Source organism: Myotis davidii, unplaced genomic scaffold (assembly GCF_000327345.1).
Source record: "Myotis davidii unplaced genomic scaffold, ASM32734v1 scaffold933, whole genome shotgun sequence".
Taxonomy (NCBI): Eukaryota; Metazoa; Chordata; class Mammalia; order Chiroptera; family Vespertilionidae; genus Myotis; species Myotis davidii.
In genome coordinates, this window is record NW_006285240.1 from 806671 (window position 1) to 832913 (window position 26243).

Below are 26243 nucleotides of genomic sequence, written 5' to 3' on the forward strand. Positions count from 1 at the left end.
GAGCAGCACATAGCTTGGTCCACCTGCTTGATGGTGGACTACTTGAAAACAGGGCTTGAGGCTCATTTGCCTCTGCAAACCCAACACCTCATAATAGGCATGACATGTGGTTAATAATTACTAAGTGTTTGCTCAACTGAAATGACTACTGGATAGCATTAAATCCAAACCAATTTAATAAATCCCAGTTTTAAATTAACGAGGAGATTTCTGTTGGGAAAAGACTGTTGTTAGTTATCTCATATGCATTATTCAGATATCTGTCTCATAAAAGTAGAAGTTATACCCTTCAACCCTACAAATCATAGCCAAGAGTTCAGAGTTTAAATCTTCTTTGAAAATCAAATTTCATAAAGAGTTTTGATTATCAAGAAACACTGCTTCAGAGCTCTAGAACTTTAAATTTCCAGTATGAATCTTCCCATTCCTGCGATAAGCATGTGTGAGCTACATTTAAATTAGACTACCTGCTGTAGTGCTGAAATTATCCCTCCCTCCTACCAAATCAATTGTGTTGCTAGGAAAATAGACATTTTATAATCCATTAACGACAGTACAGTTGTTACAGCTGAGATTTAAAACTATACAACAACTCAAGTCTTTTCTATGAATGGCTTATTTAATGACAAAGGAGCCAGGAGAGGAGATAGAGTGATATTTGATTAAATGTTCATATATCCACAAGTGAGAGCCAGAAGCTTTTGTTTTAATCTCCCAGCAACATTTTCTTTCACAAATGTTAGAGCACCCAGCTCGATGATACTAGTTATTTCCATTGCTCATTAGAGACCAAAGTACTGAAGAGGCTACACTCATGTCTGAATGAGACATCATGTATAACCAATGACCTCACAAATCCTTAGCCAATCATAGGATAGTGGCAGACACTGAATTCTTCATGGGTGTTTAAGCCAAAGCCCATTATTCTTTGTGTGTGTGTGTATGTGTGTGTGTGTGTTGGTATTGTTTTCATGTTAAAGTCAGATTTTGGGTGTATAATTTACATGTGGCAACCCATTCTTTTTTTTAAAATATATTTTATTGACTTTTTACAGAGAGGAAGGGAGAGAGATAGAGAATTAGAAACATCGATGAGAGAGAAACATCGATCAGCTGCCTCCTGCACATCTCCCACTGGGGATGTGCCAGCAACCAAGGGACATGCCCTTGACCGGAATCGAACCTGGGACCTTTCAGTCCGCAGGCCGACGCTCTATCCACTGAGCCAAACCGGTTTCGGCGCAACCCATTCATTTTAATATACAGTTCTATGAGTTTTGACCAAAACATACAGTCATGTAATCAACTCCACAATCACGATAAAAACATTTTGTTCAATCCAAAATTCCTTGTGCCACTGTAAGCCGATCCTCTCCCCAACCCCAGCCAACCACCGATCTGCCTCCTGACCGGACACTGTAGCCTTTGCTAGACTGTCACACAAATGGAACTACATACAGTAAGGCTGAGTCACAGAGGACATCCTTTTTTGAGTTTGGCTTCTTTTATATGATATAATGCATTCATTTGGGACTCATCCAAATAGTTGTGGTTGCCCTTTACTATTGCTGAATATATTCCAGTGATAGATATATTAGCTTATTTAGCCATTCACTTGCTGAAGGACATTTGTGTTTTTCCCAGTTATAATTAAAGCTGTTATGATTAAAGCTGTTAGAAATATTAGCCTACAGGTTTTTGTGTGAACAGAGGTTTTCATATCTCTTGGGTAAATACCTAGTTGGAAAATTCCTGGCTTGTATGGTACGTATAATGTTTAACTTTGTAAGAAACTACCTATTTTCCAGAGTGGCTATACTAGCAATGCAAGAGAGTTCTAGTTGCTCTATATCTTTGCCAGGACTTGGTATTAACCATTTTTGTTTCATTTGCCTGTTTTTTAGCCATCTTTACACACACACACACACACACACACACACACACACACACGGTTGTATCTCATTGTGTTTTGTGTTGTTGTTGTTTTAACTATTTTGTTGTTGGTAATCCTCACGGGGGTGGGGGAGGGTCAGCGGCTAGAGAGAAAGACATCGAGTGGTCGCTTCCCACATGTTCCCTGGCCAGGGGCTGGGAGCAAACCCACAATCCAGGTATGTGCCCTTGACTGGGAATCGAACCCAAGACCCTTCAGTGCATGGGCTGATGTTCTAACACTAAGCCCACTGGCCAAGGCTTTTTTAACTTTTGATTTTGAAATAATTTGAGACTCACAAAGAAGTTGTGAAAATAGTAGAGAGCTCCTGTGTATCCTTCCCCCAGGACCCCCTTTATCTTACATAACTACAAACAATTCTCAAAACTCTACATTACTACAGACCTTGTTCAGATTTCACTGGTTTTTACATGTACTCTTGTCTTTTTGCCTCCAGTTCATAAGGGTCACCAGACTCTGATACAATCATCTGGCTCCCAAAATACTCACTCAGTAAAACTCCCAAATACGTACATTTCCCCCACTACCAGTACTCAAGGCTCAAAAAGCATCTTCTTTGCTTCCACTCCACCCTCCATCCCAAATCAAAACTCCCCTTCCCAGTCAGTTCAGTTAGGAAATGGACTTAGCTGGGAAAGACACAAAGGCTTCTCCCACTCAAGAGGTTGAAATAATTCGAGACCAGATAGAGGATGTTAAAATATCTCACAAGAACTCACTCACCCAAAACGTATTACAGTAATTAACTTAAAGATAAGGATGGCACTAAAAAGACCTTAAACACATAGCCCTAAATTTATCAGATCAATATCAAACTTTACACAAACCTCAAAATTAAGCCACTTAAGCACGAACTATTTTTATTGCATTTATATACATTTTTCATTTAAGATATTTAGCACAAATATTCCCATCAGAAACTGGACTGGATTATTCTTCAGTGAGAGAATGCTTCCAGAGAGCCATAGCACTATTTACAAAAGGGCCCAGAGGAAACGTCACACCCCTTGTATTTTTAAACCCATGAAAAATAACTGTGAATCAAAACTGAGTCTGAAATCTCATTTCAACTCTGACTGTCCTCCTACCCAAGGAAAGGAAACACATGTTAGGTTCAAAAGACCCAAACAAGAGATCAAAAGCTGCCTATGAGCACTAAGCAAAAGATATTTTATATAATTTAACTACAAATGCAAAATTGCAATTCACTGCAATTATGCCTCTGCCTACAGGCCATTGTGTTCTGTCATAAGTATTTCTAAATGAAGCGGTCTAAGCAAAATGCCCATTTTTCCAAGCTAAAATAAGAACAGGTTAAGAGAACATTTTAGTGATCACCGACTTACTGTGGGAATCTAACTTTGATACAGTAAGCATTTGAGATTGCTAATTGTACTAAAATACCAATTCTCCCTTTCTTCCTTAATAACAGAACTAGCATGCAGAATAAGAACTGCAATTCTCAGACTCTTTTGCAGTCGGGTGTGGCCATGTGGCTCTGTTCTAGCCCAGAAGTTCTCTAAGTGGGTCTGGGGGTTTCTGGGAATCCCTGACACCCTTTTAGGTAGAGTTCATGAAGCCAGAACAATTTTCATAATAATACTAAGATGGTGTTTGCCTTTTGATGTTCATTCTCTCGTTGAGTATACAGGGGAGTTTTTCAGAGGCTACACGACACATGAGGCCACAACAACTAGAATGCAAAAGCGGATGAGACTCCACTAGTTTCCGCTAAGCCAGACAATAAAGAGATTTACAAAATGCAAAGCAGCGGTAGACTTCTCACTAACAGCTGGGAAAGATCTCAAGTCTTTTCTAGCCCCCGATATTCTTTTTTAATGTTTTTACTAGAGGCCCGATGCACGAAATGCGTGCAAGAGTAGGCCTTCGTTCCCCCAGCTGCCGGCACCGGCTTCCCTCTGGCACCCAGGACCCGGGCTGGGCCCCGGACGCTTCCCTCGTCCGGAAGGACATCTGGTCTAATTAGCATATTATTCTTTATTATTATAGATAGTAAATTAATATTTTTACATATATTTTAAATCCTCACCCAAGGATATGCTTTTCTGTATTTTAGAGAGGGAGAGGGAGAGGGAGAGGGAGAGGGAGAGGCAGAGGCAGAAAAACATCAATCTCGGCCTCCCGTTTGTGCCCTGGCTGGCAATTGAACCTGCAACCTAGGCATGCTCCCTGATCGGGAACTGAGCCCAAATTTGTGTGTGTATGTGTGTGTATGCATGCATATGCGTGTACGTGTGCGCTCACGTGGGATAACACTCCAACCAACTGAGCCACCCAGCCAGGGCAAAAGTAATACTTTTTATATCTCTTACTTTTAATTTCTAACACAGAAAATATCTGCATGACTTTCCTACTCCTACAGACATGGTGGCTTAAAATAACATGAATCATCTTACAGTTCTGGAGGTCAGAAGACTGAAAATGGATCTTATCGGCTAAGAGGAAGGTGTTGGCAGGACTGAGGTCCTCCTGGAGCGAGGGGAGAATATGCCCCTTGCCTTTTCCAGCTTCTATAGGCTGCCGGTTCTCCGTGTCTCGAGGTCTCCCTTCCATCAGTGGCATCACTTCAACCTCTGCTTCCATCCTTGAAATTCCCACTCTGACTCTAACGCCCCTGCACCCTCTTATTGGGACCCTTGGATTGCACTGAGCCCACCTGGTAACCCAGGATAACTCCACATCCCGAGACCTTGGTTTAACCACGTGCAGTTCCTTTTGCCATGGAGAGTAACATTCACAAGTTTGGGGAGCTGGGGGGCCGTTTTTCTGTCTACCACAAAATGCTATATATAACCCACTTAAGCAAAGCTCTTTAGGGTCCTCAACAATTTTTCAGAGAACCACTGCTCTACCATGTGAACAGATTACGGTAGTTAGTTATTAGTTATCAGAAGGGGAAACTCAGAGAAGCTAAGTTATTAGCCAAAGTCACACAGGCTGTGAATAGAACTTCAACTTGAAGCCATGTCATCTGGCTACTGGTGAACCTAATATGGCTCCATCAATGCTTTGCTGCCAAGCCCCAACCACCCTAACTAAGGCAACGGCAAAAAAACAAATTATTGTGGGCATTTTGCAGGCATCAAATAAAGGGTGCAAAACAAGCATGCCGAGGTAAATTGGATACACAGAAAGGAGGACAGGATGGAGAAGAAGGTGTTTAAAGCAATATTACTTTTCAAACCCTTATTTAGGAATATACAAGTTCAAACCTCGTGTGAGAAAGAGTGAAAATGTTATGAATGACCAAGTGTTCCAGTGTCACGTCAGAGATGAGCAAAGGATCTCAGTCCAGAGGAGCACGGATAGGACCAAAGTCCATGAGATACGGGGAGCATGTGCAGCGAAGCACTGCCCTGAGGCACAGGATGGGGCCAGTGACCAAACGCTGATTCATGGGTACTCACTCGTGTTGACAATGACTGTCAAGTCCCAGTTTTTAACACCCCAACTGGGAAGTCCATCTGAAAGGCTGTCTGTATTCTTGGGCTGTCTCTGCATCGTTTAGATGTGACCAGAGTTCAAAATGAGCTAATGATTCAAATCATAACTTTCAAAGGGACACATATTTCTAGTAAAAGACGAGGAATGGGAGGCTCACATGGCCAGGCATTGCTCTCCCACATGACTGGCCGACCCAGGCAAAGCGAACTGGGAGCAATGACCATTAAATTCCCTTCCCTGCACCCAAGCAGGGACCACTCGCGAGTGATGGCTCCCCAGCCCAGAGGCTGGGCAGGAACTCTTCTGGAAGCTCTGGCCTTCCCTGGTGAGCTGCTCGAGGTCTACTTAACTCTCTGGGGTGAAGCTTCCGACTGATCAACTAACCAAACGAAAAAGCAGCAGTAGCGCCTGAACTAACAGCCAGCCCTAACCCAGGTGATGAGGAGTCAGTAACCTCTGTTAGGATGTGCTTCCCCAGGGAGAAAAAGCCACAGAGTTCCGTGATATTGACATCTTCCAAATGAAAGTGCGGGGTCAATGACATGAGTCCCTCAGAGAATCTCTAGCCACATAGCCCAGCACTTCCTAGGGACATTTCAGTGCTGCCTTTTCTGTGATTACACTAGCATTACGGAGTGCTACCTGTGGCCTACAAAGCGGGAAGGCTTTGCCGATTGGAAACATCACTGCCACACCACTTTCTCACAAAATCTAATCCACACACACACCGGCTGTCAGCGCTGTGAGCCTCTGCAAAGGCAGGGCACGCTCGTCTCCTGCAGAATGCGTGAACGATGAAATCAGGCCGCTCGCCTTACATCCATTTTGAAATAACGAATTTTTCATGTGCCAAAGTCAATCTAACACTTTATAGACCAAAAGCGTTATGCTGCTTTCTACACCTCCTAAGGGGATGCAGAATGTAAGGACGTGGAGTGACAGATGATGCCTCTAATTCACAACAGCAAATGGCAATTTTCTGCACTCCGTGTGAGAAGGAAAAGCATCTGCGGGCATACATCCACAGCGGAACCTTTATGTGCAGTATTCTGGATAGGAATATAGATGACACTTTAAAAGAAAATAGATTGGGAGGCATAACTAAAGGGGTGCTGAGTAGGACCTCTCTCCTTACGAGTTATCCCAAAAGTAGTGATTCCAATTTCCAAGGAAGTAATATTCAATAGATTAACTAGAAGAAAAAAAAGAAAACAGGCAAAAGTGTAAGGATATAATATGAGATATGAGTACAGATGTGGTTAAGCTAGCTTTCAAAGAAATCACTACTTGAATATTTTCCCATCTGCAGGTAAAATAATTTTTGAAGTAAAACTTAAAAGGTTTAAGAAAATTTATAAAGAACATGTACAGAAAAAAAACCTGATTTTAAAATATCACTTGGGCACTGCCAATTTAGGAACTGTGGTGAACAAGATATCTGTAGGGCCTTTCTGCTATACTATAATTCTGAATAAATTATTTTTAAAAAGTACTTCTCAATGCGTTGGTGAGGCTCCAGGTAAAGAAACAACCCCCAGGAGGATGTGGCAAGAACAGAGCACTGAAACCTGAGCGCAGAAGAAAGCAGGAGTTGCCCCGGAGGCGAGGCGACTCTGAGTGCCGGCAATGGGACAGGCATCTTGCCTTCAGCTCTCAGCCACGTGGGGAAAGCCCAACTTGAAAGCAGGATTCCCAAAGGGAATGAAAGTGGTCCTGGGTTGATTCCAAGAAAGGTTTTTATTGTTAAGACCGAGGCCCTCCTATTATAGTGAGATCATGCCGGCGGAAAGAAATCATAAACACATCAAGTTCAACAGTTACCGCCTCTAAACAATTGCTGTCTAATTTGTACGGTGAAACATACAACAGAACCGAAACACTGAGAAGAACACACACAGAGAGAAGACAGTCCTCATTAGGTGTCCTTTGAGTTGTATATTATTCTAGACGAGGATTAAAATACCTTAACTGCTGATTGACTTCAAAACTGTTAAGTGTACACTTTCAGGGCAATCATTAGAAGAACAAGAAATAGAATGCATACTTTCCAAACCAGCAGACCAAAAAGAAAAAAAATTGAATGAGAACACAAATCAACAAAAACTTTAATCCAAATGAAAAAATTAACAATAAAAAAAAAACACACAGGGTTAAAAGAGAGGTTAGACTTTGTTTCCAAAAAAAATAAAACAAACAACACTGCACTAGCCATATAAGACTGTAAAATTTCTCTACTTTAAAGTCATTAAGTCTGTTTTCCAAAGATACTAAAAAGAAAGATGCTCAATGACAGTATTAATCAGGAAAATGCAAATTAAGGCCACAATAATATGCTATTTTATATCCGCTAGACTGCCAAAAGAATATCAGAAGTTGGAAGGAAGTGGCGCAACAGATAAAGTGTAATAGATTTTCACAACAGAACTTTATTTAACATTAAAATTTAATTTACTACCATTGTATGCAACAGGTGAATTTTAACAACATAACTGAGTGAAAAATGCTAGTTGCAGAGTACTTCACATAATCACTATTATCAAGCTTAAAAATGGACAAAAAGCATCAATATATTGTTCGGATATAAACATAGTAATCGTGTGCCAGAATGGAAACTAACTACCAACACTCAGAATCCTGGCTAGTTCAGTCGAGTTTTGCTTTGGGCACAGGACTTTCTCAATGAAGGAAGCCGTTTACTGGCCTATGTTCAGAGCAAGCTCTTCATCTCATCTCAGACTGGCGCTGGCAGCACCGGCCAAGACTATCAACTCCACAGGAAAGGGCAGACCTGGGAAGTGTCATCTTCCAGGATAAGGAGTAACTCCAGGTTAAAGGAAAAGGCCTGGCCCCAAATGCCTCTCCCAGGTCTCCTAGAACCTTCCCTGATCATTTCTTCTATAAAATTAAATTATTAGTAATAGTTTTGGTTAAAGATGAAAAATGGCTTACTCTAAGGCAGAGATTTTCTTTAATTCAGGCAGCCTTTCTCCTTTTAAATGTCAAGTTTAAATGTTAAACTTTTAAAGGTGGTCTATGTGGCTTCAGATCCAGCAGCACCTTTTCAGTCATTTCTGTGACTGGGGCAGACATTATTTCCTGTGCCCTTTGTTTTATGAATTTCTATCTCCCTGGCTTATGTTGTCTTCCTCCTCCTATGAGGAAGCTAGCTTCTTCAGCCCTTTCTCCTCCAAAACCTTGGCTGATTTTGACCTGGGCATCTCAAAGACTTGGAAGATCCCTCCATCCATCAGAGCCTCACACACAATCTCAGCGCAAAGCAGGAGCTATTTGAGGCACTTCAGATCTGTGAGATGTCTGGGCATGGGCAGAACAATGAATTTGACTTACATGCATGCTGGCTTTCATACACCATCTGCTATGCTCCCACTTCACTATTCTTGAAATTCAGAGAATCCCGAACTCCTGCAGTCACGGAAGCTTTGCCTGGAACAAGAAAGACAAGATATAAGAAAGAGGGCAACCGGAAGGAACCAAAGGGTCTACTGGGGAAAGTCTCTCTTCTAGAATTAATCTTGACATTTACAAGAAAAAAGAGCCCCTGGAGTTAAAAAAAAATCTCTACCTCAGTCTAAGCCATTGTTAATCTTTAGCCACAACTATTAGTAGTAATTTAATGTTTTTACAGGAAACCATTATTATTTACAAAGAGCTCTCACATGCATTTTCTCATTGAGCCATAAGATCTTGAAAATAGGCAAGTATTATTTAAAAATACGGCAGCTGGCCTGGCCAGTGTGACTCCAGTGGTTGAGCATTGACCAATGAAACAGGGGGTCATAACACAGTTCAATTCCAGATCAGGGCACATGCCCAGTTTGTGGGCTTGATCCCTAGTAGGGGTCACTCAATCAATGATTCTCTCTCATCATTGATGTTTCTATCTCTCTCTCCTTCTCCCTTCCTCTCTCTGAAAGCAATAAAAAAAACCACCTTTTTTCATCATTAAAAATAAATAAATAAAAATGCAGCAGCTGAACTTCCCAAAGTTACAGAACTTTCCCATGACCATTCAGCCGGCAAGTATCAAAGGAGGGATTAGAACCACCTCTATGATTCCTCATTCTAAATTCTTCTATGGCACGAAATGAGATAATGGTTTCAACTTGGAAAGCAAGCTTGTTATTTCTTCTTGCAGTAGATTTACTTTCTTAGCCAATAGATATAGAAATGGCTTTGCCTGCTGAATGGCACAGATGTTGTGTGATAGGATTAAATGTTCATTTACCAGAGATAACCAAAAGGTAGAAAATCCACACATAGGTAGTTAAGAAACGCATGTATCTTTTTCACATACTCTCCTTTTCTCGTTAAGCCATTGTTATATTGCTGGGTGTTTCCTTAACTTGGAAATAATTTCAAACTTGTAGAATAATACTAGTTCAAAGAACTAGTTCAAAGAATTATTAAGTATAACCTTTATAATTAGTAATTCACTCTTTGTCTACAGACACATCACTCAACATTTTCTTTCTGAGCCACGTGGAGATAATCATCAGGGCTTTTTTACATCTAAATACTTGTGAATTTATTTCTTATACATAGCAGAATATGTAAATAGCCATAATGTTATCTATGTTAGATTTAAAATTGATATAATGCTTTCATCTACCACCATTTTCAATTAACCAAACGCACACTGGAGCATCTTTTCCTCCAAATGAGGATCCAGTTCAGGGTCAGGTCTGGTACTAATTGCCATTAATCTGAAGCACACAGCTTCCCTTTGTCTTTTTTTACACTGACACTTTAGAAAAGTACAGCCCTCCCCCTTATTTATATGAATAAAACATTTCCTTTTGACTTGTCTGACATTTCCTCATGACTCGATTCAGGTCATGCATTATCAGCCAAAACTACGGAGGCAACGGTTTCCTCTCCGGGTATCATATCTGAAAGCATATACAGTCCAGGAGCCTCCTTGGCGAGGTTAATTTTGATCATTCTGGCAAGGTTTTGTCTAATTTCTTCAATGGAAAATTGCTAAGTTTTCCCTTGCAACTAATAAGTTATCTGTGAGGAGGTACTTTAAGACCATGAAAATACCTGTCCCCTGGCAAAATTTCCCTCTAGATTGAGCATTCATTGGTGATCCTTGCCTGATCTAAACTGGATTGCAATGGCCACAACATGCTGATTGCTCCAATGCCAGCATTCCCTCCACATTGTCAGTCATTACTCAGTGTTGTACATTATTAGTCTATTTATCTACTTATGGTCAATATAGATGCGTGAAGTCCTACTTTTTCGATAGTTTATAATTTATCACTGACTTAATTACTCTGGTGCTCAAACTGTCTCAGATTTAGCCAGTGGGAGCCCCTTTATCTTTGTGACACGCCCCATCATTTTTTTCTTACTTTTATATCCTTACTTGCTGACATTACCAAAAAACAAGTTCTGGGGTCATCTTGTACCTATCCCATCTCTTCTCTAGATGAAGTCATTTCTCCCAAAAGGCCCGATGCTATTAGAGATCAAGATCTAACATAACACAGTTTTAAAGGCATTGTCTGTTTGTACTGACTGCTTTTCATTTTAAATATGAGTCACATTTTTCTGCTTTTTGTAGGTTTCTTTCCCATTATAAGGTAGACAATTAGAAGGTATTCTGTTTGATTCCTATGGCAATTAAATTACTGGCAGATCCTCTTAATCCTGTCAGGCTTGGTTTTATACCTGGTTAAGACACTATGTCTATTTCAGCTATGTCAGTGGTTCTAGCAAATGGCCCTACTCTAAGGTATGGCCCTACTCTAAGATAGTCAAAAAGATAACAAGATGTGGTCTTTCTAGTGTCTCAGTAGAATGGCTAAGGTGCTCAGTGCAGTCTCTCCACCTCAAAAGGCCAGAACTCCCCATTTGTCTCAGTACTACATGACCTCTGGTATGGCCATTCTCTTCCAAACCTGGTAGCAGCTGCTCTCTGGGGTCTCACCTAATATATGTACACATTCCAGCTTCTGGGCTCCCCAGGGCCCTGCCATACAGATTCCAGCCTCTTGGGTAGCCCTGGACTCCATGAGACCACCATGCTCCTAGGACTCCCCTCCCAGGACAAAGGCTCCAGCAGAACAGCAGGCAGATGAGGGCTCACCTCACTGATTCTCTTCTCTCAAGGATCATAGTCCTGGCTGCCCCATATGGTGTTCTGTTTTCTAGTTTCCCACAGGAGGGCAAGTCCAGCACCAGATTCCCCGCCTCCTCTCTGCCTTCAACACTAGTGATGCTTGAGGACTGTGGGGCTGCTCTATTGGAGGGGTTAAGAATCAAACACTGTGAGCATATTGTAAATGTTCTTTATTTAAACATTTCAAAGCACTCTCTATCTGTGTCTTAGAAAAGTATGTGTTTACTTTTATTGCAGCGCTGTGGCAAGAGAAACACTCTCTAGCCACCAGGCAATTCCAAACAAAATGACAAGAAAATGTCTCTATTCCTTCCACAAAGCTGATCCTCACTTCGGATAGCCAGCTGTCTATCACCCCAACATACATTTACATTTACTTCTATTACTCTTCTCCAAATGGCATAACAAAACACAATAGTCTATCCAAAGAAATGAAAGTTAGTTGCTAGTCTTCATTTTTCTTGTTTATGTGCATGTACTTAGGGGTGGGGAGAAGATTGCTTTTCATATAAATCATTTCCTGATGTATTTCCATTTCTACTTCTAACCACAGTGAGAAAATAATTAGAAAAAAAATAGTCAAAAAGATAACTGGCAATCCCAGACACAAAGTTAATCAAGAGAAAATTGGCTAACAAGAACACACTGTAAGAAAAGATAATTTTGCAATTACAGGAAAATGGAGAATAGTGGTTCTTACCCTGCACAAGCCAGCAGACTTGCGCCCCTAGTGCGCACACACAAGCAGCGTCCCAAACAGTGTGCCAGGCAGAAATGTGGGGCCACCACCTTCTACTTCCTGAGCAGATTTTCTCCATAACAGAAATGGCCCAAGCTGGTTTGGCTCAGTGGATAGAGTGTCAGCCTGCAGACTGAAGAGCCCCCAGTTTGATTCCAGTCAAGGGACATCCCCAGGTTGTGTGCTCCATCCCCAGTAGGGGGTGTGCAGGAGGCAGCCGATCAATGATTCTCTCTCATCATTGATGTTTCTCTCTCGCTCCCTCTCCCTTCCTCTCTGAAATCAATAAAACTATATATTTTTTTAAAATTCACATTGCAGCCACCTCATCCATTTTCTCAAAGGGAACCAAAGCATGGCAAGTTATACCTTTCTTTGGTTTTACTTCAAGTCCCCTAGAACTGAAAGGCGAGCAGCTGATGCAAACAGAGTCTATGTTTGTCCCTTGGCCCTCCTCACTGTCCCTATGCTAAAGGGTCTCTTGGATCGTCTTCCCACAGGACTCAGTGTCTCCATGTGGATGCTGTTGAACTCTGATTCCTCATGTCAGACCAACTGTACAAGTTCCTCCGTGGTTCCTCATTTCCCAGGAATACAATCAGAGCCTCTTGGCTTGAAAAACAAGCCCTCCACATCTGCTCCCTGCTGACCTCTCTACTTCATCTCCCAGCAGTTTCTGCCCCATCACTAGTAAAATCCTTGTAGACATTTGCCTTCAAGGAACACCCTTTCTGCCCTTTCTTCTCGACTAACTCACTGAGGCTTGACACCCTCCGGGGAGTAGTTCATGATCACCACTCAAAGCTGGGTTAGTGTCCAGCCTTCGTATTCTCACAGTACCTATGCTCACCTTTATAATAATCACTTGTCGATTATTCTAAGTGTACTTAATATGTATTATCTCAGTGACTGCAAATACAAACTCTGTACAGGAGGTGCTGTTTTCCGCCCAATCTACAGATGACAAATGGGCAGAGAGGCTCAGCAGTTTCCCAGTGTCACAGAGCTGGGGAACGGAGGATCAAAGCGCTTACAGCCTTTCCATAAATAGCACCAAACACATTTAATGGAAAAATTATAATACAACTAGTGTTTCCAGGTAAAGGCCCGGAGCAAAAACAAGTGGTGACCTCATGGCAACACTAAAAGGGTAAAAAAAAAGTAAGATGTGAAAGATTCGTCAGAATTCTTCAGAAGAGAATATAACAAAGATGCACATCCTATATATTAAAAGGCCAGGGACCATAAGCATAATGATCAGAATGACCATTTGATCAGTCACCATGAGGTGATTGACCACCTCTCAGTCCCTCCCCTCCGGCCTGCAAGCAGTGGCTCACGGCAGCGGGCAGGGCAGCTCATGGCGGGCGGGCAGATGGGGCAGCAGGTGGGGCGGAGAGCGGCAGCAAGCAGTGGCGAGCTATGCATGCATGATTTTGTGCACTGGACCTCTAGTCCATTATAAGGGATAAAAATAGCTGTTATGCACTGAGAGCCTACTCTGTTCTTAGCCCTGTAACAAGCACTTCACGGATGTTATTCAATCTTCAAAACCACTCGGAGGTTCATCAAAGGATCCCAGTTTTACAGATGAGGATTCTGAGACTTGGGGTTAAGTGATGGACTCCATGTGGCATTACAATAAGCAGCAGAGATTGTTGCTTAAAAAGGAAAGACTCACCAGTGAGGCCGGCAGGGCCATAATCTCAGGGTCGCACAGCCACTCCACAAGCATGGCCTTGGCACAGTCAGAATTTCACTGAGCAACGTTCAATGAAATCCATCTCTCACCCCCAAGATGTGTTTTAAAGAACCCCCAGTCACTGAAAGGTCCCAATATGCCCACCCATCGAAGTGACCTGCTGGTATAAATCTCCTATCGTCCGGTTTACTCATAATGTCCCTCGGGAACACTGTCAGAGAGGAGTAATCTACAAATCACTATAGTTATTCAAAAGTGACTCAATTTCCACAAAAAATTGGGTTCTAGAGCTGGTACACTGGTGAAAATGAAGTAACATCAATGTGTTATGAAGAAACAAAATATGTGTTTGGGGCGAGAGTAGATAGAGAAGGAAAATGTAAATCAAAATATCCTTTTCTAATTTTGCTTGCAGCAGAGCATTCTTATCCCAAATAGCAAATCTTTGACTCTTATATGTTCTGATTTATGGTTTTCTATGTGTCACCAAGAGACATGGAAACAAAGCGTTGTCTACGTGCCCTCGAGAAGAAGACAGCAAGAACGTTCACTGTGCAACTCCTAAGACTTGAGTCTGCTTCTGATACTTCAGAAAATTAACTCCATCCCTGAGGCAAGAGTCCAAGCTTTTGGTCACTACTGTATCCTCAGCACAATATACAGCCAGGTGTACTGAAGGCCTTTAATAAACAAAGGTGGGTGTTCACACCCAGCACTTTACAGAAATATAGAGGAGAAAAGGTATAAACACCTGCCTGAGGAAGGATTTCTTACCCCGTTCCAGTAGGCCTCAGCACCAAATTGCTCTTTGGAACCTACTAGCTATAGACATGTGAGATTACAGAACTTTTTTTTGAATGAACACATAATATGCTTTGGGGGCGAAAATGCCTCCCAAACCCTTTTCCACTATTCAAAATATTTGCCAATATTTGAAATACTGGACTAAAATATGCCTGCTAATTTGCTATTTCAGAAATATAAATCATATATTCAAAAAATTCACTGCTAGCATTGTGCTAGACGAGGCTGACAAAAAGAAGACCAAGGCTGGGCCAACTATAGTTTCATTGAGACACAGAACATCAAGAAATCATTACAGTGCCATACAATGAGAGCGTTCAGCAAAGGAGAACCAAGTGCATGAGGGTGCAGAGGAGGGAATAACTAACCCTGCTGCACATTTCAATCCCACACTGAGAGAAAGAGCCTTTTTGTCCCCAGTAGCCTTTGCAGTTTCCTTGTCTAATTCTCATTATTTCCTTCAAAGCAAAAAAGCAGCACAGCCCATCTACATAATACTTAGTCACCATGCTCCTCAATTATCATCCCATCCCCATGAAAACCTGCACATTGCTTTAATGTATGCTAGTTAGATAAGAAGATCTTAATGATCAACCACACTGAAATTAATATTGGCTGCTTAAACTCACACACAACTTAGGTGTTTAAGCTGTATCAAAAGTTTTTGGCCCTAGTATTTCCTCCAAAATCCCTGGCCTTCTTATAGCTGATTAAAATTATATTTAATATTCTGTCCAAAATCTTAAAGATACAAGCTAAGTTAATGGTTTTTCTAAAATCATAATACAATACCTAGCAGTTCATTTTAATAAATTATTTAAGTGCTACTCATCTCCAGGAGAGATTTAAGACAACATACAATGTAAGACACATGCACTTGGAAGGAACAGTCACAGATATAAAGTCATGAAATAGAAAAAGAAGCTGATTTTCCAATCAAATCCATTTTAGTTCACTAATGAGCCAGAGAAATGGGTGTAATTGCTGCCATGAGAGATGGTTTTGGTTTCATCAAGTATGTGGATCGTGATGCTCGTACGTTCTTCCACTAGAGTGAAATTCTGGATGGGACCCAGTTCCATGTTGCAGAGGAAGGAGAGTTTACTATGGTTTCTGATAGGCTCTCTGCCCAAGGAAATCATGCATGAGGATTAAAAAACTTCCCTGGGGCATGATCTCATTCCATTCCCATTCAGATCGTTTTCTGGGCACGTAAAGAAAGAAGCCGCTTTCCTAATGCTAAAACCACTAGCCCAAATAAAGGCAAAGACAAGGAGGCTGAGGATGGTATTATTGCTTATGATGATTGTGGGGTGAAATTGACTATTGCTTTTCAAGCCAAGGATGTGGACAGATCTACTTCTCAAACAGGGGATAAGATGACTTTAGTATTTGTGGCCAACAGAGGCCTGGACAGCAGATAAACCTACGTGTGACTTTTAGGTCATAATTCTAACTCTAAGAGGCTCTTGAGTTATGTGGCAACTCTGAAGGATAATTCTGGATTTACTGAAATAGCCAGTCATGATAAGGAAATCTTTTTCCATTACAGTGACTTCTCTGGTGATGCCAATAGCCTGGAACTGGGGGACATGGTCGAGTACAGCTTGTCCAAAGGCAAAGGCAACAAAATCAGGGCAGAAAAGTCAACAAAACACACATGATATGAGGGACTAATAGCTCCTTTGAACTACCAGGGATATTTGGGTTTAAAAATGATCAAATATTGAAATATTTGGATAAAAGGTTAACAAAGCACCTTTAAATACATCATATCACGTTTCTACGTAATTAACTACTTGCTTTAATTACATAAATAATTCTATATGTTTACATTAAACATTATAAGTGTTAAAGCCCTAATAAAGAATTCCAGGTACTTCAAATTCTACCACTTAAAGAAAGAAAAAAAAAAGATAATCGAAGGGAACATTCTGAATAATGCCTTTCCTGGTTTTCCCCCGGCATTACACAGTTTCTTTGCGTAGTATATTAACCTTATAAATTCTATTATTGTGTAGTTTTCATATGCATTTGTCCTATGTCAATATTTTTCATCAACATCTTTGTCATGGTTACACAATATTCTATTATACAGATGAATTCTAGTGGATCTATCCATCACTCTTTGGAGGACCTATCTGGGTTGCTTCCAATATTTAGTTTCAAACAATGCTCACTAAGCATCCTCAAAGTTAAATCTCTGAACACATTTAGCTTATCATTTACTTAGAAATTACTCCCAGAAACAGGCTCACTGAGTCACAGGATCAACACATTGTTCTCATGCAGTCACAGGAGGCCTTATAGGCAAAACAGCCCTCTGAATCATTTCAGTCTGCATTCTCTCACCCTCCTGTGGCTGAATTTCCCCAGTCTGTTCCTATTGCCTTTACTGTTAGTCTAATTATAATCTGGTAGTCAAGACATTCAAATTCTACAGTCTATTGAACATCCTTAGTTCAATAAGCTATCTGGCTTAGCATAGCCTCTGAGTCCTTTAAAACAAGATCTGAAATCATCTGGTCTGTTTGTCCTTCTGTGTTTTTAAATTTTTATCCATCTGTCATTTCTCTACTATCTCTAACTGAATGGCTGAGGCAAATCACCAAATAACCTAGGACCCTGCACTGACCTTACCTAATCCTTAGTTCAAACCTTCTTTTCTCCCCACAGTAACTTTCAAATCCACAGGCCAAGTAACTCCAGAAAATTTGGCCAAGTAACTCCAGAAAATTTGGAAGCTCAGAACAAGTGCCTCCAAATCTCAAACCCTCCTTCTGCTAAGGATGGCGACACAGCAGCTTTTCTCAGAATATACTCTGTGAGACACTAGTCTTATGAGGAGGCTCACCTGGGATAGTGTCGGTGATGACACATTGGGTTCTCTGCCCTTCCCCCTCTCATGATGTAACACTTCCTTGACTTAGCATCTATCTCCCTGTTTATCTAGGTGGGACCAAGATGTCAATGAAACAACGTGCAGCAGCATTTGCTAAGATCAGAGTGTCCTGAGGGGGACAGTCGCAGCAGCTCAGGATTACTTTCTGGACCATAATTCTCGTCCACATCGTACCATCAGGAAGGTGAGGCTGAGGAGCTGAATCCAAGCAGAGCAAGAGCTTCACCATAAGTGCCATAAAGGAAAAGGAAGCAGACTGCACAGAGAAGCCTTGACATGAACCGAGATGGAAACCAGCAACCTCCCTTAGGAGTCCAGTCCAGGGTTCAGATTTGCCTCGAAATGCTTTCTCATAGACATCCTGGCTCTCCCCAGCTTTCAGCTGATTGTGTGAGCTAATGTAGGTAAAGCACATCCTACCCACTTGGCAATGCCAGCTTTAAAATCGCTGTTATTATTTCTGCCTTCCAGTTCAGAGCAAATTTTCCCCTGTACCCGAGGTATCCAGAGAGGACAGGAAAATAGTGGGTGAAGGTGAAGGTGAAGGTGAAGGTGAAGGTGAACGTGAGGGTCACTGCCGGCCTGGTCCTGCTGGGCTGCCACAGAGAAATCAGAAGCACCCCCCGCTGCAGGACGGGCCCTCGCTCGGCACTGAGGAGAGCAGAACCTTGCCTGGTTCCTTTCTGCCATGGCAGCTGTGGTCAAAGGGCCACTGTTCCCAGAGGACCAGTGTGTTTAAGCCTCTGGGAACAATGCCCCTTGTTGATCTTCTGTGCTCCGCCTGAATAAGGTCACTGACTGTTTTCAACCTTAGCCACAATCAATAGCTTTGCCTTTTATTGGGCAGCGTTGGCAGTGGTATGTTTGTTTTCTGATGTCATTGTTATGCTCAGGTGAGACTGAAAAGGTCAGCGAGTGAGCCATCTTTTACAGGTTCCGTTCAGAACTTACTAACACCGCACAATATACCAGGCATTACATGGGCGAGGTTCTCAAACTTCTGGAACTTAATAATGCAGATGTCCAGGCCTCAAAAAGTCAGATTCAGTAAGCTGTGGGGGTGGGAACCTATAATATAACCACCCACTGGTGTTTCTGATACAGGTGACCAGGGGTACACTCTGTGACACACTGCCGCAGAATGACAGTAAACTAAACAAAAAACTAGCCTCTCCTTGACATTTTACATTCTATCTCCTTGAAATGTACTCTTCACCAGCAAAATAAAAAGTAAACATCTAGTACATACTGAAACAAGAGATCAACTTAATTCTGAAAGAAAAACCGTCCCTGTTGTAAAAAAGATATGGTAAGCCTGTGATTAAATTTCAGATTTATGTGTATAAAGAATTTACATTTTATTTATTTCTTTTAAAATACATTTTTATTGATTTCAGAGAGAGAAAGGGAGAGGGAGAAAGATAAAAACAGCAAAGATGAGAGGGCATCACTGATCGGCTTCCTCCTGCACAACCCCCTAATGGGGATCAAGCCTGCAACCTGGGCATGTACCCTTGACCGGAATCAAAACCAAGACCCTTTAGTCTGCAGGCTACCACTCTAACCACTAAGCCAAACCAGCTAGGGCAAGAATTTACATTTTAGTCGCCAAAAAAGAGTGGCTGATTACAAGATGAGTATTTGTTATATCAAAATACATTAAATGTAACTATACAACCTTATATTTGGATAAGCTTTACTAATTTTTCAATGTTTCTTACTTTATCCTCAAGAAAGAATATCTTATCTTACCATCTAATTACTCGCATCAGACTGGTGTGCAAACTAAGGCATACCGAGTTTACACGATGTGTCTAAAGATCAAGTCAAGAACCTAAACATCCAGAGCGCTATGCCTTTGTCTGCTAGACTAGAAATGGCCAATAGGTTTCATGCCACATGGCGGTTCAGACAGACCAGCAGGCCAGAAGCAGCTGCCTAAAGTGCAACACTGAGAAGCCAGCCAGGGGAAGGGAGGGGTGACCGACCAGCAGAGTCTGCCATGAGACAGGTGCACACATACACTAGACATGCCACCTCCCCGAGTTATTAGAAGCACTTAACATATTTATAAATAACACTACTTTCACTCGACAAATACAATTCAGTGTCTACTATATGCCAGACACTATGCTAGATGCTGGGATATACCGCTGAGGTGTAAGTTCTACCAATGGGATGGACGTGATACTATAAGGCGGTCTCTAACCTAAGGCTTTACCTGACCAAACAGTATTAAGGGAGAACAGGAAAACAACAGAAGTTTTGAAAGGAGGGAGGGAAGTGGAAGGGAATGCCATTTCCGGAGAAACAGAAGCCGAGCCACCAGGGCCGGTGAATCACAGAGGGAGGAATGGGGAGGGCTAGGAAAGGGCACCAGGGACTCTGAGGTTGTGAGATTATGATTTCAATTTAAAATCATGGGAAGTTATGGAAGAGCTGGGTGGTGTAGGTTTGTTTGGTTTGTTTTTCTGAGCGGAAGGAGTGTGAGTTACAAGATTTGTGTTTCATAAAGAGAACGGAAGAGTCACAATGAACATAGGGAGCAACTGCAGTCACCCAAGAGACAAGCCAGGAGGGTGGCAGGGAGACAGGGAGAAGTGGTGGATGTGAGGTCACTTTAAAAGCAGAATCAACAGTGACTTGGTTTGGCAAAGCATATAGGGGGTGACAGAAAGTGCAGACCAAGGTGCAGCTCTGATTAATGTGCATAGGATACACACACGTGGAAACTCTAAAGGAGCTGGACCAGCCAGGGCTGGAGACCTTAAGAAAGGTTTAACCCTTTGAGTGCCAACCAATATCCTAGGAACTATGCTAAAATTGCCAAGGCATTTTTGCTGATTTTACAGCAGTTTAGGAAAAAAATTATGAAGTGCAAGTAAATGAAGTTAGATATTCAAAAGCTTAAGGAAACCTTTACTACATTTGTTTTCATCTTTGACATATATTGTTTGCTGATTGTATTATAAAATCCTAGTAGAAAAAAAGAATTTGAACAAAACAAACTACAAACATTCGGCATCATAAGTAATCTGCACTTAGGTGCCATCTGTCAATAAAGAGTGAACTACTAGCATCTAATAGTGACACTGCAGGAGGAGCGCAATAGCACACCCGGCACTTTTGGCGAAAGACAGGAGGAGCGTGATTGGGCTCCCGCTCCCCGGCACTGTAGAGGTTAAGATTTGAAAACTGGGGGATCGCAGGAAGGGGAGATGATAAGACCAAAAACAATATTCCTATATCTAGTTAAATTTCATCATAGTTATTGCTACACCCGTAAAGACTTATCCCAGCGGAGGCATTATCGTGTAAGTCTTTGATTTTCTAAATTAAAATACTTACTGCAATTTATTACCTCCCATAACTTAACTCAAGGAACTAAAAAACTCCTATTGAAAATTTTGTAAACATTTTGCACTTTACTGCCTTAAGTGTGGCACATCACCATAACTTCATCTTTCTTTAGGAATTTAGTCTCTTACATTAATTCTGCCATGATCTCGAGCCCTCCTCCCCCACTCCCTCCACCCAAGCCCCAACCCCGAAAGTCCCTGGCTGTGTGAAAGAAGAAGACTGAGCTTGGCTTGCTACCTCATCTGTCATACTCTCAGTGCCCAGGGCAGTTGTGAGTTGCCCTACTTGGAGGCAAGGCCAGGAGATGGGGCCAAGATCCTTGAAACTAATAAAGATGCTGGCCCCTGGCTAAGCCACCCACTATCTGAGGTTTTGTGAAAGAAAGGCTTGTTTTAAGCTCAATCAAGAGAAATAGGGTGGAGCCTCCAAAAGTCATGACTAGACCCAAATTGTAGGACTCATTCACTTAAGAAAAGGACTTGGATTCCTAGACTGATGTTTTCTTTTCTGCTAAAAAGCACATCTCCTAGGAAGAAGGCACTAACATTGGCAGTTACTTCACTTCAAGAGAGTTTCTGATTCTTTCTTGCCAACAGGGATTAATAGGAGAAGCTCAAGGCGTTGGCTCCCAGAGGTGGAAGAGTACGTGTCTCACACCTTGGCCTGACATCACCTGGGCAGAAATGGTCCTTTCTCTTAAAATCCTCCCAGGGCCACCACCGCTACCATCAGGTTCTCACGGCACAGCTTGAAGTTCCAGCAACCAGATTAGACCCCACCCTGTGACTTCCACTTTTCATTCTTCAAAGACTTGTATGGGGAGAAGAGTATGTAAACAAAATTCCCCAGCTTCTATGTGTCAAAAATAGCCAGAAGTAAAATTATTATTCTCCTTAAAATTATTTTTAAAAATTCAAAAAGATCTGACCTGCATATGTGTTTATTTACAAATCACTGTTTTGAAGTGCTGCCATTCATTTAATTCTTAAGATATCTGTTTAAGAACAGATTATGAGAAACCTAGAGATTGAAATAAAGGGGAAATATAGGATTTCTATGATACCACCAATGTGGGCTTAGAGCAGAAAATATGCATATTTGTCTATTTTTTTTTTAAAAAAAAGAGGTCAAGGCAGTGAGAATTTATGAGTAACATGAGTTAAAGTAAAAGCAAAGTGCTATAAAGAAAAGTTTGTGAGAAAACAGCAAAGCTATATATGAAATATTTAAAATGTATAAAGCTACATATTACATATATATTATATATGTATGTTACATATATTTTATTAAGTATGAAAAGTCACATGTTACCTATAAATTACACATGTTACAATATATACTTTTCAGAAAGTCCCAATTTTTCTGTTAATTGATTTTTCTCTTTCAGCAACCAGGGTTTTTGGTTACTGTAATGTAATGAGAATTGCAAAAGAGAAATGTTTTCTAATCTCCCAGTTTTTATGGTTTTTAACAGAAAAGACAGCACAGGGGAATAACGTGAGCACCCGAACTATCTTGGAGACCGAATGTTGACATTCTGCAGAGCAGTGAGCATTTCAAGACAAACTTAGATTTTTCCATTACATTATGCTCAGCTGGAAACCCCGCCTGCGGCACTCTCCAGTCTGCGGCTGCGTTTCACATCCCGGGAACCGTGGGGGAGGAGGACAGCGGGGACGGGAGGCGCTGCACTTCAGCACGTCCACACCACAGGCCTGGGCTGGCCCTCGGTCAAGTTATCTTTAAAAGCCGAGATGAGTAGATACACTTGCTATACATCCAGTTGTTAAAAAATATCATCCGGTTCAGAGTGAAAAACAAACCTGCAGTAAAGCAGAAAACAATCCCACTGGTTGTAGGGAAGGAGTTTCTGTGGGGACTGACCTGCTTTCCAGCGAAGCCCTGAGCGAAGTGTGACTAATGTTCACGTGTAGAGGGGGCAGGTGGAGAGAATACTCTCGGATGTGTACGTTCTGATGCATTTACTTCTCCAATGCCTGCTGTCCTCACACACGCCGACATAACTTGTAGGAAAGTAATAACGGCAACATCAGGTGACCGTTACTGAATGCGAGGAGTGTCTGAAGGGCTCTACTGTCCTCATTTCACAGGGAAGGAAACTGAAGCAGTGCCCTTAGTGCCCAGGTCACGCAGGGAGGCACGGAGCTGATGAACCAGGGCCTGCTCTCACAAACCCCACCCCAAACAGAGAAAGCCAGAGCTCCAGACAAGGTAACCCTGCACCCACCCACCTAAGTGCTCTATTAACCATGGCCCTATCTTGCTTCAGGGAAGGAAAGCGGGTTTAAGGGCCTTCTTCACTTCCCCCGCATGTGTTTCCCTCTCAAAGAGAAGATTTTCAGCTGCAACTAAGTCTACTTTTTGCTCACATTCAGTTTTTTCCTTAATAGAAAGTTTAAATCAAAAGCTTTTTCTGAAAAGCTAAGAACAGACAATGTGTCAGGTCTAACTACAAAGTCCAAGAGAACCAAAACAGGTCCTCCATGCAACAGTCCACTGAAATACCACCCTGGCGTTTCAGAGGGCGAAAGGCTTTGAAGATGTGAATAAACAGGGGAAACAGAAAGTATGTGCAGGGCCCAGGCTGATGCCAGGAGTGCTCACTGCACACCGCATCCTGGTTTACAGACGCTCAGTCCAAACACGCCATGAACCAGGGAACGGGGCGTGCTACAAACACCTTCTCATTTGCAAACGTGAAATGTGGGCCATTTAATTTCACTGATGTGTTCAATCTATTGAAACTACCTTCCTCTTCTATCTGGAGCTGGTAAATAATCTGGTCAAGTTACTGTCTGAGGAAAAAGAGAAGCAAAATGAACGCCGCCTTGGTGGATGCTGCCGTGCTAAGGAGAAAATGGCAGCATGTGTCCAATATCCATAAAGTCAAGAAAAGGGGACCCGACTAGCTCTGAGGATGAAAAGGCAGTATTTCACTGAAGCACATGCAGAACATCGGTCCCTTTCCTCCACCGACCGGCTTTGTAACACGAAAGGGAACTGCAGGGTCCCTGCCACTGCACACCTGAAATTCCTGGCATTGAGGAGCAGAGAGAGACCATCCCCAAAGGTGCTTTCGAAGCGACTTCTCCTCCGAGGTTGCTGTAGGCAGCGATCTCAGAAAGAGGTGCTGCTGTGTCCCCTAGTTCGTTGGATGACGTGGAAGGGGCCCAAATACTTTTCTTTCTTTTGGTTCTGCTTCAGGAAAAGTTTGGTTGCTCAAAACAAAACAAAACCAAAGCACAGCACTCTGTAGCTACAAACAGAAGGGACAGCCACTGCAGTAAAAGCCGTGGAGACGGGGTTTTATAAGCAGATTCTAACAGACTGCTTAGAACGCACAGAACTCGCATTGCATCCCTTACACCGCCTAAGAACTCATAAGATACATATTTTTATCCTCATTTTATAGATAAAAAATAACTTGAACTTCTCTTTAATGAAATGTTGTTTCCACTCCAAAGTGGGTATCACTGTTCAGAAATGAACCCAACAGAGGCCCCTTGTGACAGGAACCTGCCAGTGGACACAGATGAGAGCACTCAGGTTCACTGAATAGGTTCACTTAGAGAAGACTGAAGTAGAAAGGAGGTACAGGAGGGCTATTCGCTGTTTCTGTTGAACCAAACACATCACAACATTTGAAACTGGCTGATTCAATACAAAAAATACAACTCTATTTAAGAATCAATGATTTAAGCCCTAAGTGGTTTTGCTCAGTGCATAGAGCAGTGATGGCGAACCTATGACACGCATGTCAGAGATGACACGAGAAATCATTCTTTTGGCTGATTTTTCTTTGTTAAATGGCATTTAAATATATAAAATAAATATCAAAAATATAAGTCTTTGTTTATGGCACCAGAGTTAAGTTAGGGTTTTTCAAAATGCTGACATGCCAATCTCAAAAGGTTCGCCATCACTGCTCTATCCACTGGTGCAGGAGGCAGCTGATTGATGTTTCTAACTCTCTATCCCTCTCCCTTCCTCTCTGTAAAAAAATCAATAAAATATATATTTTTTAAAAAGAATCGGTGATTTGTGCCCAAAAATATTTCAGGAGTAAGAGGGTGCTTTTTAAAAAGTTCAGGTCATTCTACTCATTGGCTGAATATCCTGCCCTTATTATTTTTTTTATTATAATTTTTTAGAGAGAGTAGAAGGGAGGAGGAGAGACACAGGGAGAAATATCGATGTGAGAAAGGCACATCAATCTGGTTGCCTCCCGCATGCGTCCCAACCAGAGCCAGGTATCGAGCCTGCAACTGAGCCTGCAAATGAGATACATGCCCTTGACCAGAATCAAACCCAGAACCCTTCAGTCCACGGGCCGACACTCTATCCACTAAGTCAAACCAGCTAAGGCTATGCTTCCTTTTTTATAGCACATGTAGATTAAGGTCTAGTAGCATTTGTCTCCTAGTTATATGCAAAAGAATTGACATATTCAAGATGACAGAAACCAGTGAAAAACAAGAAGTGTTCCCAGGACTATTTTCTCCACACAGCCTTGGCTCAGTGAGATTCTCTCTATGCCATCAATTATCTCAGAAGCACCACAGCTTTTCAAAGAAAACCATCACCAAAAGAGGATGATGCAGGAAGTTCAACAGGAAATAATTTTGAAATTGATTGGAGAAGGCCTATATAAACCAAATTAAAAATTCATATGCCGTTAACTTGGATTGTGTGACATTCCAGCTGAGTGGAGTTCAAGTTCACCTTTGACTCTTCTCCAAGAAAAGGAAACCATACACATTTGTAATTACAAGGCAGGGTACATATTTTAAGACCTATGTCTTTTATTGTTTTAAGTGTATTTCTTGTAGCAAATAGATTGCTTAATCACTAATGCCTCTCTATTTTCCCCCATTACGGAAAAACCTAGCATATGCAGACATCTTTGGTGAACTAATAATGGTCTCTCCAGGCACCAGTGAAGCAACCACAGTGCTGATTCCTTTATCTAATCTGTGTGTGGCTGACAAACTAATTCTCCTAAAGCATTGCTTTTATCAGCTTTACATACCCCTCCTCCAACACATCCAGCCCTAACCTTATTTCCTACTGCGCTTTCTTCCCAACCCTCCATTCCTGCCGGATTCTGTTCTTGACTTACAAGGCCATTCTCCCACCTGAAATGCTCAT

General features: G+C 41.8%; 1 protein-coding gene and 1 pseudogene across 5 annotated transcripts in view; one reads left to right on the forward strand and one right to left on the reverse strand.

The window, feature by feature from the left end:
• The window catches only part of SGMS1 (sphingomyelin synthase 1), a 213577-nt gene that overhangs the window by 145323 nt on the left and 42011 nt on the right, over positions 1–26243 (reverse strand). For 3 of the 5 annotated variants that reach the window (XM_006755843.2, XM_006755846.2, XM_015558823.1), the window contains exon 2: positions 8768–8863. The gene's annotated coding sequence lies outside the window, so the exon portion shown is untranslated. Of the gene's footprint in view, positions 1–8763; positions 8864–11534; positions 11554–26243 lie in introns of those variants that run through there. The other 2 variants (XM_006755844.2, XM_015558822.1) reach the window with 2 other exon arrangements.
• LOC102758145 lies at positions 15754–16609 on the forward strand (annotated as a pseudogene).